The sequence below is a fragment of the Sceloporus undulatus genome, chromosome 6 (genome assembly GCF_019175285.1).
Source record: "Sceloporus undulatus isolate JIND9_A2432 ecotype Alabama chromosome 6, SceUnd_v1.1, whole genome shotgun sequence".
NCBI lineage: Eukaryota > Metazoa > Chordata > Lepidosauria > Squamata > Phrynosomatidae > Sceloporus > Sceloporus undulatus.
Genome location: NC_056527.1, coordinates 97,121,031 through 97,137,218, shown reverse-complemented (window position 1 = coordinate 97,137,218; position 16,188 = coordinate 97,121,031). Strand labels below are relative to the sequence as shown.

The 16,188-nt window shown below is 41.3% G+C and overlaps 1 non-coding gene across 1 annotated transcript; it reads left to right on the top strand.

The window, feature by feature from the left end:
* Window positions 1-10,701: 10,701 nt before the first annotated feature.
* TRNAC-GCA lies at window positions 10,702-10,773 on the top strand. The gene has a single exon. It is a non-coding gene; the product is annotated as a tRNA-Cys (tRNA).
* The last annotated feature ends 5,415 nt before the right edge of the window (window positions 10,774-16,188 follow it).

The following is a 16,188-nucleotide window of genomic DNA, read 5'->3' as shown; positions in this document are numbered from 1 at the left end:
GCAACCCTTGGTTTTGCCATTGTATAAGGAACACCCATTTTACTATGCCATTGTATTTAATGGGACTTGAGTGTCCATGGAGCATCCTTGAAGGCACACAACAACAACACAACAAGAACATTAATACCTGAAGATTTCCCTGAGTCATTTGGAAAATTAAAATGATCTTCCAAGGAATAAAATGGCTTCATTTCCTTTATCTTTGTCCTCGTAACTCATGCCTCCCAAGCTTTATAAGATAGGATGCTTGCAAATGAATCTCCCTTCCAAATTTTCTTTTTTCGTTCTATGGGGGGGGGGGGTTACTGGACCAAACCCCAAAGGATACCAAGGGCCCACTGTAATTCCAAAAGCAAACTTTGATTTAGCATTTATATAAGGGACACCATTTCACGACTCCACTGTATTTAGGAACTTGAGCATTCATGGATTTGGGTCCACCGGGGTCCTGGAACCAAACCGCAGCAGATACCAAGGTCTCACTGATATTTTTCCTCCTTGCTTACTGTTTCTGTTTGAATGGCATATTCTGTGCAGCTATGGTTGCATTATAATCATCCTATAACCTTGCCAGGAGCCCACCCTCACGATCTCACAAGGAGTCAACCCAAGTTTCAGGTTTGGGGGTGTTGAAATCTTAATCCTGGATAGTCCTGACCTTGTAGTCCTACCCAAGTACAAATGTAGGTGATATAGGAAGCCGCTGAATCATAAGTGTACAGAGAGTAAACATGCTTCGGACTGAAGCCACAATCCTATGTGCACAAACCTGGGAATAAGCCCCTCTGAACACAATATGTATTACTTCTGTCAGACATCCATAGGACTACAACACACACAGCCCATTTCAACCTTGCTACCACCAGTGCTTATTCTTGTAATAATTACTTGACACATGCTTTATTTGGGTACACAGATCCAAGTTTTATTGTAAAATTTCAACAGGGAGAGAGGATGAAACCGTCTATGTACATCAATTTTACATAGAATACATATGCTATTTCAACCACTGTGCATTTCCTTCTTGCTATTCTTTGGCAGCTCCAATTGCTCTTGCTGTCCAGATTCAAACGGAACCCTGGAAAAGAGGAGAGAGAGGAAGAAAATTACTGGACTGCTGGGGACGATTTTTGTTTCCACAGGAGCTTCAAACAAACAGCAAACAAAAGACAGAATAGAGAGAACTGGGATAAGCAGGCACTGGAGGTGCGCATGATGGGGTTATTCAGATGGTGAAAAGAAAATCCCAGATACCTGGGATTTGTCTCTGTTGTTCTCATGCATTTTGAATGCATCCATTTTCGGGGGGTACCCCAAAACCCGCAAATCCGGGAATTGATCTTGGGATTTTTATTCCGTTTTCCTAAAATATTCACATTGTAGGCTGTGTGAAAACTAATGCAAACAGCCCTGGGATAAACAAGATAAAACTCTGATGAGACAGAGTGGTGTAGTGGTTTGATGTTAAACTCAGATTGTGGAAGACCCACGGTTTGAATCAGCCATGGAAACCAATGGATGCCGCTTGCGATGGAGCAAAAATACTATAACGGCATCTTGGTCCACAAGACATATATGGCATGTTGGTTGTGGGATTCTGGGACATACAGTCAAAAAAGTAACTTTAGACAGTATCAAAGACCAATCAAGTTCTTGCAGCAGAGAGAGAGAAAATCTTTTTTCTATCTGTCTGAAAAAATTGCCAAGAAAACCTCTGAAGCTTTGCCTTAGGATTGCCATAATAAAAAAGTCTTGGAGACACACAATACACATCAATATAGTAATAATAATAAATAAGTATTATGTATTACTTATAAGAGAGCCAGCATGGCATAGTGGTTTGGTGTTGGCCTATGACTCTGGAGACCAGGGTTTGATTCTAGCTTGGCCAGAAACCCACTGGATACCTGGGCAAGTCTACTTATAAGTAAACTACTATAAGTAAAAAATAAATTCGTAATAATAAATAATAAATAAATAAATAATAATAATTAAGACAAACATATAAATTTCTGCCATCCTTTTCATGGCATCAAACCTGCTGTTTATTTCATCATGCACTGTTTATATGAAAGCTTATGTAAGGACCCATGCTAGGTTATGGCATGGCATGCGAGTTGTTCTCCACCACCCCTCCCTGCCCACCTTCCAGAATTCACCCCAGTACTCACTCTCGGTGAGGGATCTCCTTTTGCCTACGTAGTCCTTCTGCACATGGGCAGACCTGGTTCATGTGAATGCATGCCTCCTTCAGGAACGTAGCATCCTTCATCTAAGCCAGTCTTTTCCTGCAAACCATCTCCCCATGGTGGCGGGGCACAAACAGTTTTGGACCACAGTCATTATCATGATAGCACGGGACCTTTCAGAGCAAGAAAAGAGAGTATAATTTGATCCTTGGGCAACCCCCTCTCTCAGCTCAGGGGAAGGCAATGGCAAACCTCCTCGTGAAGACACTGCCAAGGGCCCTGTGATAGGTTTGCCTTAGGGTCAGATACAACTTGACAGGTACACAACAACACATGCTCAGTACGATTTATCAAAATCTGACCCAATGTTTAGTTCAGTGATGGACTGATGCCTTTCAATGTTTTTGACTGTACTCCCATCATCCTAGCCAGCATGCAGCATAGGATTTTACTGTATTCCAAGAGAGGACCCGGTTGGAAAGATGCTCTTTACATCTGGCATGTTTCTTCACAGTCCAAGACTGAACAATATCGGTTTGTCATTGTCTAATACACATTGCAGAAATAATGCAGTTTGATACTGCTTTAAGTGCCATGGCTCCATGCTATGGAATCCTGGGATTTGAAGTCTGTGCCAGCACCAGAGCTCTCTGACAGGGGACAAATATCTCCCCAAATTACAACCCAGACGTTCCATAGAACTGAGACATGGAGTTAAAGCTGTGTGGAACTGCACTATTTCTGCAGGCAAATTAGACCACAGAACACTCCCTAATGGAAACACATTGCCTCAATTTCAAAATTGCACTGGAGGAATAAATATAATAATCATAACAACACCAATTCACCACCTACCCCTACCCCTCCCTTCTTACCTTCCTGTCCTTTTGGCAGACTCTCTTGGCATTTGCCAAACATGCAGATCAGTCCCTCAGCACAGTGGGCATCCTGGCGGCAGAATTCGCCATCTTCCCGTGAGTGTGAAGCAGAGTCCAAGTGGTGGTTCACAGAAGAGCCCTTCTGGGCATCCTTGCTCAGGGGCCAGGCAGTCTCTGCAGAGGAAATAAATGGGGGTGGAAGGGAGAAAGAGAAGTCAGAGGCATGAGATCACTTTGGGTTTGAAATGCCACCTTTTAAGGATTCTAGGCAATGGGAAGCCCTAACAGTGTTTTTCGAGTGGTAGAATTCCAGGATAGAGTGTATTAGTCTGTCAAACCGTATGTGGAGAGATCTAGTACACCTTTGAGACTAAGGCCCAAACAGAAGGCCATCAATAACGGTTGTTCGGGTCACTTGGAGGTAGGCTGTTTAAATTATCCATGCGGTCTAAGATGCCGGAAGCTGGCCAAAGCCATGCTCCAGTACAAGGAAGTTGGCAGCATGAGCTTTCATAGACTTAAGTCAACTTCCTCAGCTGCATTTGCCATTTTGGCAAGTTTGCCAATTTTGAAAATGATCTGAGAAAGGACTTAAGTCTACAAAAAAAGGCCATGCTGCCAATTCTTTCTTTTAATTAGTCTCAAAGGTGTACTAGATCTCTCTACATACTGTTTTTTTAGTCTCCCCAACCTTCTTCCTGGAAACAAGAGGAATAAGTGACAACTCAGCTTTTAATCAAGCGGGGAAATTCTGGTCTGTGGGTCACATAAGCCCCCTTCAGTTTGTTGTGTGCCCCCCCCAGTTCCCCTGGAGGTAAAAAAATGCCAAAGAAATCATTTCAATGTTTGGCCCATAAATGCCCCCTAGGGGGCATTTTCACCAAGATTTTGGACTGCCCAGGGCATTTTAACCGACCACCCACCCACCATCCTACACTTTCATTCAGCACAACCATTTCTCAAGACCAGGACTTTCAGCCACTTCTGATTCCCCACTACAGTTTAATGCATTTTAGTACTCCATGGCTGTATCTGAACTGCAGAAATAATGCAGTCTGACACGCTTTAACTGCCATGGCCTTAAAATATATGGGATCCTGGGATTGTAGTTGTGTGGGATATTTAGCCTTTTCCCAGAGGGCTCAGAACATGCTAATTCTGATGCTCTTTGCCCCGGGTTCTAGTCCATGGATCTTGGTGTTGTAGTAAAAAACCCAGAGTAGAAAAGACTAAATTCAACCCCGCTCATGCAATGCTGTGGTGTACTGATCAGATGAGACAGCAGTCAGCACTTTTGGAAGGATGCCACCGATGTACTCGGGCAAGAGTACAGCCATGCCCAGAGATGGCTCTGGTGAGGGCAGAGAGGAGAAAAGGACGGGAGAAGAAGGCAAAGCTGGTTCGCATCATCACCATGACTTGCCTGGTTCTTAACTGTTGTTAGCGTTAGCAAGCGGTTAGAGAAGAGAGAACCTTTAGAGCAAGCAAAGTTGGCAAAGTTTATATAGGCAGGTGTCTTGACACCTCTGGTAAAACTGTTTGCCACCTCATTGGGGAGGAGGAGGCATCAAGGCTAGAGGCTTCGATAATGACTAGGAACTCCAGCTCCACCCCTCCTCACCCCTGGAGAGCTGACTCCCTGAATCTGCCTTCATAGTGGGATACCAATACGCTCTGTCTCCATTTCACGTTGTGGTCTGTCAGCATTAAAATAAAGGACAGGGCTCACTATTATCAAACTATAGACAGTGTGTGGCAGAGTCACAAATCACTGTGCTCTTAGACAACAGTAGACCTCAGTGCCATTTTATGATGAGATTTTGCTTGGTATTTAATAGTGAAAATGTGCTTTCCCTCTCTTCTTCTTCATCATCATCTTTGTCATCTTCTTTCTATTTCTTGGGTTTTTCTTTCTTTTATAGCTAGACCTTGTATCTTTTCTGTTTATGTTTTAAATGTCTTTTAAAATGATTTAATGTTGCAACTTTTTAAAAAACATTGTTTGGCTACTCTATGTGTGGTGTCATGCATTGCGTGCGCACATGCACCTTCTAGTCACTTATCAACTTATGATGGCAACCCCATGAATTTATAGGGTTTTCTTAGGGAAGGAATACCAGAAGTGGTTTGCAATTCTTTTTATGAAATATAGCCTACACACCTCATATTCATTGGCAGTCTTCCACCTACATTACTAACCAGGGCTGATCTTGCTTAGTTTCCAAGATCAGAGGGGATCTGGTGCCTAGGACTATGGGCCAAAAGAGAAGAGAAATTAGAGAGGAGAAGTGACCTTGCAATGTAAACGGAGAGGGGAGTAGGGGTTTGACCAGCTTGGACCTACTTCATATTACATAATTATAGTGTTATTAACTCCACTTCAACTTGCCATGGTTCAGTTTTATGGAATCCTAGGACGGTAGTCTGGGGTTGGCACTAGAATTCTATAGATGAGACTTCTAGCAGCCCCTCCTTAATCCCAGGCTGACCCTGCTTAGTTCAAGATCAGATGGATCTGGTGCCCTTATGGTATTAGAATCATAGGTTATACAATCATAGAGAGGCTGGAAGAGACCACAAGGGCCATCCGTCCAACCCCCTGCCATGCAGAAACTCTCAGTCAAAGCACCCTGACAGATGTCCATCCCAGTCCTGTTTAAAACCTCTACAGGAGGGAGACTCCACCACACTCTGAGGTAGTGTTTCCACTGTGGAACAGCCCTTACTGTCAGGAAGTTCCTCCTAATTTGGTGGAATCTCTTTTCCTGTAGTTGCATCATTGTTCCGGGCCTGTCTCTGGAGACAGCAGAAAACAAGCTTGCTCCCTCCTCAGAGGACATCCCTTCAAGTATTTAACAGGGCTACATATCAACTCTTAACCTTCTCTCTCCAGGCTAACTCTCCCAGCTCCCTAAGTCTTTCCTCCATAGGGCATGTTCGAGACCCTTCACATTTTGGTTGCCCTCCTTTGAACACGCTCCAGTTTCTCAACATCCTTTCTGAATTGTGGGGGCCCAGAACTGGACACAGTATCCAAGTGACGCCTGAGCAAAGCAGAATAGAGTGCCACTTAGTTCCTTGATCTAGACACTCATACAGTATTTATGTGATGCAGCCTAAAATCGCATTGGCCTTGTTAGCTGCCGACTCACACTGTTGACCATGTTCAACTTGTGTCTACTTAGTCCTCCTAGATCCCTTTCACATGTAGTCTCCTTAAGCCAGGTGTCCCCCCATCCTATATCTGTGCATTTAATTTTTCCTCCCTAAGTGCAGTACCTTACATTTCTCCCTGTTGAAATTCATTTTTAGCTTTGGCCCAGCTTTCTAATCTATTAAGGTCATTTGAATTTTGATCCTGTCCTCTGGGGTATTGGTTACTTCTCCTAGTTTGGTGTCACTGAAAATTGATAATTATGCCCCAATTCTGTCATCCAAGTCATTGATATAGTTGTGACTGCTGCCTGGGTCCTGGTGAAGGAGAAGGCAGAATGTGTGTAGTATGTTATGTGAAGAGAGAGAGAGAGAGAAGAGAGAGAGAGGCAATTAAAAACAAAACTGAAAAATAACAACATGAGCAACATGTTTCATCATTCGGCTTTCTTCAGTTGCTAAAAATGAAACTGAGCTGCAATGAAAGTGGCCCAGTTAAAACCATTCTTTTTCCATGATGGTATTATCCTCTAACATTAATTCATGGAGTTTTATCAACAAGGGACATTGGAATATAATCCAATGGCAATCTGAACGCAATCATGGGGTTTAAGTTATTGTATGATAAACCCACTACACGCAAATTCAGGCAATGAGAGTCAGTCGGAATCAATCATGGGGTTTCACGTTCATTGAGTGATAGACTACTACACGCATATTTGGGACAATGGCTTGTTATTTTCGGGCAATGGAAGCCAGTTTGAATGCAATTTGCATTCATGTTAAAATAGCGTGAACTAGCAAATTCACATGCCATGCCTTATGGCCCCACTTTTTTTCATTCAAAATTTAGAGAAATTCCTCATGTGTATAAAGTACCCATGAGTTGTTAGGATCTAAAAATGGACATCCAGCTTCCTGCTCTACTTCATTTGCATGATAGCAGATTTATGATTCCTACAGCATATACACAGGTCTGTGCTTGTTTTTGCCATGTACTGCAGATGACATCCTGTATGTTGTATTCAGTCACATAAACACATGTAGGGCCAACAAGTGACTCCCCAAAGCAGCTCTTAGTACATAATCCCACATGTTGATTTTTGGAAAGATATGCTATAAAGTTATTGTGTGTCAACTGGAAAAAACTGTAGCTGGATATCAGGAAAAATACGCACTCGCTTACACCTCATTGTACTGGGTCTCAGATGCATTGATTGTTGGTTTACATTGTTGCTGTAAAATATTTAATTTCTTTTTTCGTAGGAAAAAAGCAGACAAGACTTGCCCCCAGAGCTGGGTATCCTTGTTCTCAAGAAGGGAAAAGGAGAGCAAAATTATTAGCAAGGGCTGCTTGAGGACACAATGCAAATGTTGACAAATAAAGGAAAAAATTAAATGTGGGTATGTTGTCTAGTAAAATACATTTTAAGCATTAGTTTCCTCATAATTCTTTAAGTAAATTGCAAGCAGCAACAAGGCACTTTAATGAAGCCAAGTTTCAGCAAAAAAACAGAATCATAGAATCATGAGATTGATGGTAGAGTACATAATAAAACACATTATATACCTTATAGCTGTGTGAAATGAAATTTATATTTAATGAGTGTTTTTAGCTTGTGTTTGGAATGCCTACGCTTTTCTGAGTGCATACATTTTGCAGTGTCCTTGTCCTCCCTGCAGTTGTGACATCTGCTCACCCTGGGTGAACCCTTTCTTTCCACCACCACCAGTGTAAAGTAAGAACTGCCAGCTTGTTTGGCTTTGGTACATGAAATGGGATCTGTGCCATTTTAACATTTGCCTCAGCAGCAAAATGTCATGGGCAGCCCTTGCCAGGTCTTAGCCTGGGAGATAGGGAGAATTTTGTCTTTACTGTGAGCGTTCTACAGATCAATTCTATGGCGAAACAGGATTAATTCCTGCCACACTTCCCCCCCAAACCCTATAACTGCTGTATCTTGATAAGTCTGCAGGTATCTAATGGTGGTGACAAGGCTGTGTGCCCCAGAGAGACATGGTGACAAGGGGATAAGAGAAGAGACGCTTCAGCCCTTACCCTCCTGTTTCTTAGGCTTCAATCCTATGGAAGCTTACTGAGTGTAAATCTCTGATGGTGCCAGTGGTAATTTTAAGTAGACAAATATGGATCTGTGTCCTTCATTAGTAAAAGACAGTTTTGGGAGTGGCGGGACTAACACAGAACTGTATGTGCCATATTTGGTTTCAATTTCACTCCCAAGAAAATGAGAAAGGACATGTAATACAAGGCCAAGTCTTCCTTATTTGAAATGCTTGGGACCAGAAGAATTTTGGTTTTGAAAAATTTTGGAATATTGCATATACATAGGTGAGATACTTGGAAATGAACCCATGTCTAAACAGAAATTCACCCTTATAAACTGTTGTTCGTTGTTTTTGTTGTATATTGTGGCTTATGGTGATGCTAAGGCAGCGTACCATGGGGTTTTCTTGGCAAGTTCCTTCAGAGAGGGTTTGCTATTGACATTTTAGATTGTAAGCCTGAGGGCAGGGAACCATCTAACTAAAAAGATTGTCATGTACAGCGCTGTGTAAATTTACACGCTTCATAAATAAGGTTAATAATAATAATAATAATCATAATAATAATACCTCTGAGGCTGAGAGAGTGTGTACGTGTCTAAAGTCACTTATGGGGTTTTTATGCTGAGCAGATAATTGAAACCCTGGTCTCGCAGAGACAGGGCACTGCTCAAGTCACTATACAATGCCAACTCTCCTTATAATTTTATACACAATTATTTAATATTTTTTGTGGGAAACAAAGTTTATGTACACCGAATCATCAAAAAGCAAAATGTGTCATTAAGGCATTCAGTTTGGTGCTACCATAAAGCAAAGGTCTTAGCCACTCTATAGACAAATTTGGATTTTGCAGTATTAGCATTTTGGAATTCCAGATACCGGAGATTCATCCTGTATAGGATATTTAATTCAGGTAGAGTGTTGCCATACACCTATTCCGTATGTCTCTTTTAAATGAAAAGATAGGATGTATCTTATTAAATTAGAAAAGTCATTTCGGACAACTCCCAGAACCTTGCGGCGAAAGTAGCCAGTAGCTACGGGGCTTTGGAGTGTAGTAGCAAAAATGAATTAATGATTTTAGAAGTGTGAGGGAGTAAAGTTCACAATCTTTGCCACATTAACAGTGTCAGCACTACAATGAGTTGCACTGAAGCAACCGTCTCAGTGGCAGATATTGAGGGGAATCAGCGCTATTGTACCATGTCCTGCTCTTGTGAATCCTATGGCCATGTCCGAATTATGAGCTGGGTCTCAACTGAAACGTTTGTTTGTGGCTGGTCGACCTGGTGAGCTTCATTCCCCAACTTTACCATTAGAAACGGCCAATAACCTAGCAAGCAAAGCAAGCAAGCAAGCAAAGAGGCAGTCAACTTGAGGCAGAAATGTCACAAGAGATTTTGCTGTCTGAAGCAAAGGACAAGATGGTCTTTTCAGCCCTATTCCATACGAGACCAAGCCAACTGGAGTGGCATTTGAATTTTGCTTCATGCTGGTGTTTTAAGATATTAAAGTTTTGGAGTGAGTATCACAGTCCTGGGACTTTCCTTTTATTCTTCCACTGTGAATAGGTATTTGCCAGTTTTTTGTTCTGCTCAGTGCTGGCAACGCAGTGTCCTGATTGCGCATGAGGGCAACAGGATAAATTTTACAACACACTTTCTGGGATTTTAAAAAATATATTTTCAAGCCATGGATGGTTAAATCTATGGATTAAGAATCCATGGATATGGAGGGCAGACTGTAGTCCTCTCTGCCTTGGTGCACTACAACTCACCAGTTGAGTTGCCAACGTATAAAGCCCATCAGAAGGGCTTCACTTTGTCCACTCCTGGTTTATGCGCATATATGATAATTTTTAATCTTGATCTCACATGATACTATTTTTTGTTTAATATTTTGTAATCTAGGTTTTTGTCAGGAAATTGTTTTATAAGCAAGATTAACCACAATAAAGAGTCTGAGATGAAGTGTGAAACATTAAAATGAAACAAATAAAATACAGTGGTCCCTTGTTATCCGCCGGGCTTTGCTTCCAGAATCCCCCCTGAATAAAAGAAATCTGTGGATGCTCAAGTCCCATTAAATATAATGACATTGCAAAATGGCATCCCTTATAAAATTGAAAATCAAGGTTTGATATTTGGAATTTATACTTTTTTTGAACATTTTCAAACCGTAGATGCTTGAATCTGTGGATTAAAAAGAATCCATGGATAAGAAGGGCGGACTGTATATAAAAGTGAAATACTTGTCAGCACTCAGCTATGCCTTGTGGAAAGATAGGGGAATTATTTATATGGCTTTTAATAATGGTAACACCTTTGAGACACATACCTCCCTGTGTCTGTCTCCATGCAATGAGGATGTTACTTCCAAACAGAGAAAAATTCAAGCAAGCCTTTCTTGCAGCTGGGGGTATAGCTCAGTGGTAGAGCATTTGACTGCAGATCAAGAGGTCCCTGGTTCAAATCCAGGTGCCCCCTCTTTTCTTCAAAGTCCAGGAAATTTAATCTCTTACTTAAATAAATGTTCTGTCTCTGCAAGGAAAAATAAATGCACAGTATTTGTGTTGTAAGGAGGGAGCACTCTAGAAATGTGGGGTGGAGGTAGGGAGGTTATGCAACTTAAAGGCAAACACATCTCACATCCTACCTAATAGGAAACAGGCTACAGTTGAATTTAGCTAGTAGCAGGATAAGTGTTAAGTGTAACCAGAAATATAATATGTGTATTCTAGTTTCATTAGGCTCATGCAGGATTTCCTCTCAAGTTTGTTTTGCTGAATCTGCAACACAGATCTATGTCAGCGCTTACTTTGAAATCAAGATATACTTCTGGGGAAATTCGGTTTCAAGAGCAATCGATAAATGCAGTGTTGAAATCTAGATCCGAATCCTGATTTTGCCCTTAAAAGTCATTGTGCAACAGTCATATAGACAAACTGAACCTCTTTGTTCTTTCTCAGGTTCAGTGACCAACAGGGATTTAGAAAGATAAGTAGCAAAATAAACAGACAGGGGACATCATCGAATAAAGATTGCTGGCTTTTCCTGGGATTTTAAAAATAGCGAACAACAACAACAACAAGAATAGATGTTCCAGAAGCAATTCCAAACAAACTGACAAAAACTTAAAAATAAATCTCTATAGATAGGGCCACATTAACTGCAAAAAAAGGTGACACTACCTGGAACATGCCATGTTATATGACAATTTGTTGTAGTCATTGTGTGCCGTCAAGTTGTTTAATAGCAACCCTCTTGTTGTGGTGGTGCCTCCAAGTCATCTCAGACTTATGGTGACCCTAAAGTGATCCTATAATGGGGTCTTCTGGGGCTGAGAGTATGTGACTTGCCCAAGGTTAGCCAAGGTTTCCATGGCCAAACAGGGAACCAAACCATGGTCTCTGGTAGCCCAGTGCTCAAACCATTACACCTCACTGGCTCTACTGGATCCTAGGCTTTTGGATAGAGTCTCAACCATAGATGGCCCAAATTTCCAGTGAATAACATAAAACATGTGGGCTGGTGTGATGTAAATGGTTTGCGTGTTAGTCTAGGACACTTGGAGACCAGGGTTTGAATCTTGACTCAGCCATGGAAACCCACTGAGTGACCTTGGGCAAGTCACATACTCTCAGCCTCAGAGGATGGCAAACCCCTCTGAAGAATCTTACTAAGAAAACTCTAATAGGTTTGCTTTAGGGTTGCCATAAGTCAGAAACAACTGTTGAAGGCACTCAACAACAACAACAACAAGAATAATTAATACCTGAAGATTTTCCCGAGTCGTTTTGAAAGTTAAAATGATCTTCCAAGGGATAAAAATGGTTTTCATTTCCTTTATTTTGTCCCCTGTTTAAGTCATTCCTCTCAGAGCTTTATAAGACAGGATGTCTTCCAAATGGATTTCCCTAGCAAATTTTATTTTCCTAATGCAGTGCAGTGCAGGGAGACGATTTGGAAAGGCTGCTATTACTTTGACTATGTGTGGTTTAGTGTTAAAAGTGAAACTTGGGAAATCCAGATTCAAGTCATGAACAGAATTCAAAGATATTGTGTGTTAGTCTGTAAAATCAGTCTGTAGAGAGATTATGTAGCACCTTTGAAACTAACTGAAAGAAAGAAGTTGGCAGCATGAGCTTTCGTAGACATCATTCTACTTCCTCAGATGCTTTTGATGGAGTGGAAGTCAGGGACAGACATATACATATGCCATAAGTATGTGAGAATGTGCACATATATGGCATATATACGTCTCAGCTCAGGCTGCCAACTTCTTTATTTCAGTTAGTCTCAAAGGTGCTACAAGGTCTTTCTACATACTGAGTCATGAGGGGGACCTTGGGCCAGTCATTTCCTCCTGGCTTGACCTACCTCACAGGGTTGTTGTGGGGTGGACAAGAGCCATGTTTGCCACTTTGAACTTGCTGCAGGAAAGGCAGGATATATTTCTTAAGCACCACAAGATGAGAATGAAAGGGACTCTGTTCTTCCATCTATGCCTAGTTGTAATAGGATGGAGGAGTAATGTGGAGTGGAACAACTTCATTGGTGGGTTACACCATCACAACCCCCTGTGTATCCAACTTTCAATTCAAATATGAGCACTGCCTTCAGTTCAAATCCCCAAAGCTGCTTGGAGAAGATTCAGTCACAGATCTCTCTGTTGTTTTTGTGTGCCTCCAAAACATTTTTTGTTTATAGCAACCCTAAGGCAAACCTATCAGCATTTTTTTCTTGGCAGGCTTCTTCAGAGAGGGTTTGCCATTGCCATCCTCTGAGGCCGAGAGTATGTGACTTGCCCAAGATCACCCAGTGGGTTTCCACGACCGAGCTGGGATTCGAGCCCATCTCTTGTGAGCCAGTGTTCAAACCACTATACCATGCTGGCTCAGATAGAGTCTACCAGCCTACAGTATATACTCATGTATAAGTCTGTAAATTTTAGTAAAAAAATTGACTCCAAAAAACTGATTCAACTTATCCATGGGTCAATGTAAATACTGACTAAAAAGAGGAACCGTCTCCTGGTAAAAAGCAAGAGCATAATCTGTCCTGCTTTCTCTACTCTCTCATCCATCCTGCCTTTAGCGTGACCACAAACAGTTTTGCTTGCTGCACATTTGTAAGGTCTTTGACACTGTTTTCCTTTGCTTTTATCCTGGAAACTTTGCTTTGTTATATGCCCCAAAGTTTTAACCTCCACTTATCCATCATGGATCATATCAAAATCCATAATTTTGGTTCTAAAACCTGCCCTCAACTTATACATGAAGTCAATTTGTAGTTGAATTTATACGGTACTCGTCTACGAAATGTGGGAGCTTTTTCCTCCAACTGATGTGGTGAAACCAACAAGAACACATTAATAATAATAATAATAATAATAATAATAATAATAATAATAATAATAATATTTATTTATATCCCGCCCCTTCCGCTTTGAGGATCGAGGCAGCTAAGTTAATACAATATACCTTTGCTGTCCATAAAGCTAATTTAAAAGATGCACCAAGCCACCTTCAAATAGCAATTAATTCAGTTTTTCCAAGCATCTATCTGAAGATTGGTTTTCGTTTTTCTTTTCCAGCTTGTTCCTGCTTTCTGTTTTGAGTGTACCTCTAGAGAGAAAATACATTATTCTCCTATCTCAATTCCTTCAGGGAGGGGTATTTGACAACAATATTATAATCAAATTTTTCTCTCCACCTTTATGCCCCCCAATGAAATGCAAGGCATTCTGCTTATGCTCAGAAGCTTTGAGGAAGTTACTTCATAACCACAGGCTTGATGTTCCATTTCTACAATTTCTAGGACATTGATTTTAGAACAGAGCCCATTTCACATATATTGCAAGCCTCTACCAAGAGGTGGTTGTGTTTTTAAGTACAATTTTGTTTACAGAGTCTGTATTTTCCACAGACAGAAAGAAACAGAAGCGATCACATCATCAAGAAAGAGGAAATACCTACCCGCTTCCTGTCTTGTAAGAATAAGTCGGCTGCAAAGACCATGTTGTGCAGTTTTGTTCTGCAAAGGACAGGAAGAAAACAAACCAACATTTAGAGCTTCAACAAAAATTTCTGCACTGTCATCTTCTTTCAGATTTCTAGGGGTTTTTAAAAATCACATAATTGATTTATTATTCTGCAAAGAGGCAGCTGCTGCTGTCTTGATCCCAAATAATAAAGAGGCAGACTTTATTTCTTGTGCTGGACCAACAGAAGCTACAAGTCTGTCTAATCATTTGAGAATAAAACCCTTTAAATACACCATTTCTACTCCTCTCATCTTATTTTTGATTAAACATACACAGGACTGAGCTGTTAAGTATAGCGTTGTTGTGTGCTTTCAAGTCTTTTCTGACTTGTGGCAACCCTAAGGCCTAACTGAAATATCATGGGGTGTTCTTGGCAACGTTGTGTTCCAAGGAGGTTTGCCATTACCATCCTCTGATGCTGAGAGTGTATGACTTGCCCTAAGTCATTCAGTGGGTTTCATGCCAAGCTGGAATCGAAACTTGGTCTCAAGAGACACAGACCAATACTCTAACCACTCTGCCATATTGTTTATATAATATTACTGTAATTCAAATTGACTCGGCTTACAGCAACCCTCTCATATCTTCTTGGCTAGTTCTATGCAGAGGACATATGCCATTGCCATCCTCTGAGGCTGAGAGTGTGTGACTTGCCCAAGATCACCCAGTGGGTTTCTGGGGCTGAGCAGGGATTCATATCATGATCTCCAAATCATTCTCTCCTGCAGCCCTTGTCCAAAACTCAAACCATGCTGGCTCTCCTTATTTGCTTACTATACCTTTCATTTAATGTATCAACCCCATGTCATACAATTATTAAACCACAAAATAGGGAGTGCTTAAATACTTGGAAGACACCAGTTACTGTCTGATCTTCACAGCTAAGCAGGGTCAGCCCTGGTTAGTACTTGGATGGGAAACCACCAATGAATGCCAGGTGCTGAAAGACCTAGAGATTCCTAGACAGAATACTAATCTGTTAGGCATTTGTAGCTTCTTCGGTGCAGTTTTATGGTCAGTGTCTGTCGGACGATGACCCCAGAGTTGCAGTGGAGGACCTAGCGATTCCTAGTGTCCTGTCAGGTAAAGGCATAGTGTTTTTGTTATTTGCAGTTTTTCCATATTCACTGGGGTCTTGTGCCCCTAACCCTAGCGAATATGGAGGGACAAATGTATATACATACCCAAATACAATCATGGGGTTTCACGTTACTGCATGAGAAGTGATCACATGCAATTTCGGGCAATGGCAAGCTATTTTGGGGCAATGGGAAGTCAGTTCGAACACAATTTACATTCATGTAGTTGAAGTAGCAAATTCATGTGAAATTAAGAGACATTCCTCCCGTGTGATAAACTCCCATGTAAGCTGTTGTGTTTTCCATACAGACGTCTCCATCTTGCCCTTGGAGATGTTAACACATATGTCATTGTGGCAACTTTCCAACTGGCCGCTGTATTAGTCTATTGTGGGAAAAGCCAGAAAAGAACCCATTGGCACCTTGAAGACTGACAGATTTATAGTGTTGCTTGAGTGACAACAGAGAGAGAGAGAGAGAGAGAGCAGGCATCTGGGTTTGTTACCAGACCTGATCCCAGGCACACAAGTGTTGTTGTTGCTCATATATATATACAGTATATATATATATATATAGTCCTCATTGTATGCCTATATAGGAAACCCAAAGCAGGGTGTGAGTGCAATGACACCATCTTGCTCGGGTTTCCCCCACAACTAGAATACAGAGGCACCATATACAGTATAAGTATGTAGTGAGGCTCAATGCTATGGAATTCTGGGATTTGTACTTTCTTGTGGCACCAGAGCTCTCTGACAGAGAAGGCTAAATGTCTCA